This window comes from Thamnophis elegans, chromosome Z, assembly GCF_009769535.1.
Source record: "Thamnophis elegans isolate rThaEle1 chromosome Z, rThaEle1.pri, whole genome shotgun sequence".
NCBI classification, from domain to species: Eukaryota; Metazoa; Chordata; class Lepidosauria; order Squamata; family Colubridae; genus Thamnophis; species Thamnophis elegans.
The window spans coordinates 24,451,465-24,452,738 of record NC_045558.1 but is presented as its reverse complement, the minus strand read 5'-3'; positions in this window follow the sequence as shown (position 1 = coordinate 24,452,738).

The following is a 1,274-nucleotide window of genomic DNA, read 5'->3' as shown; positions in this document are numbered from 1 at the left end:
AACCTTGCTCGGTTACCTGTGGTCTACATTGGTCGGATTCAAAAAATTTTTACTACTGGTTCTGTGGGCGTGGCTTGCTGGGCATGGCATGGCTTGCTGGGCGTGGCAGGGGAAGGATACTGTAAAATCTCCATTCCCACCCCACTCCAGGGGAAGGTTACTGCAATATCCCATTCCCTCCTAATCGGCTGGGACTCGAGAGGCAGAGAATAGATGGGGCAAGGGTAATCAGAGGTGGTATTTACTGGTTCTCCGAACTACTAAAAATTTCCACTTTCGGTTCTCCGGAACTGGTCAGAACCTGCTGAATATCACCTCTGATTTATATCACTAAATCTGAAGCTCAGTACTGCCCATACTGCTTTTCTTCTTTTAAGAGTATAAGGCCTCTAAGCAAAATGAGAAAGTTGCCATCAGTGCCAGCATGTTAAGTGGCATCAGAGTAATAGCTCTGTGCCCTCTGCCCCATCCTCCAGCTAATCACCTTATATGGGTAGACAACATCCCTCACTGATGTTGAAGAGAAATTGAACTGCTTGTCTAGTTAGGTTTTGTATATTTTCTTAATGAAATATTTATTATAAATGGACTTTTTGACAGTGCTGACTGCTTGTGCATGCAGGAGCTATTAAACTGTGACTTGGATATAATATTGATCTGTTTCTTTTGAATTTTATCTTGTCTGGCATGATTTAAATGAGAGTAATTTTTCAAATGCAAAATTTTGGATGTGAATCCCACCACTCATTTTAGAATAAAGTTTATCTTTGTGTTGCATGGAAATGTATTTAATCAGCGTTGCCTCCTGTGAAGAAATCTGCTTTTGACATTTAATAATACCTTATAGTATATGTTTTTATGTAAAGTGTGTATTTTTAATTAAAAAAATAAAACCTTATTTTGCAAAGGGTGACTATTTTGTTGACATAGAAAATCGTCTTCATTGTAATAGTACAAATTCAAGTATTCTGATTGCATTTTTGGAGGTGGGAGGGAGTCTGTTGAATACTAGCGCGGGAAGTAAGGTCTCCTTTTCTGATTGGTTCTTGGGCGGAGCCGGTTTAACCCTCTCCCCGATTGGTTGAGCTACTCGACGCCCTATTGGCTCATTGTTCAAACTTGGGGGTATAAACGTTTGGCGCGAACCACGCCACGTTGAATCGTAGTTACTATGCTTTGAATAAAGGTCACTGCTTTGCTACACCTCTTGTCGCGTCCTCTCCTTTCGCTCCAAGATGCAAAACTGGCGACGAGGGTGGGATGAGATTCCCGCG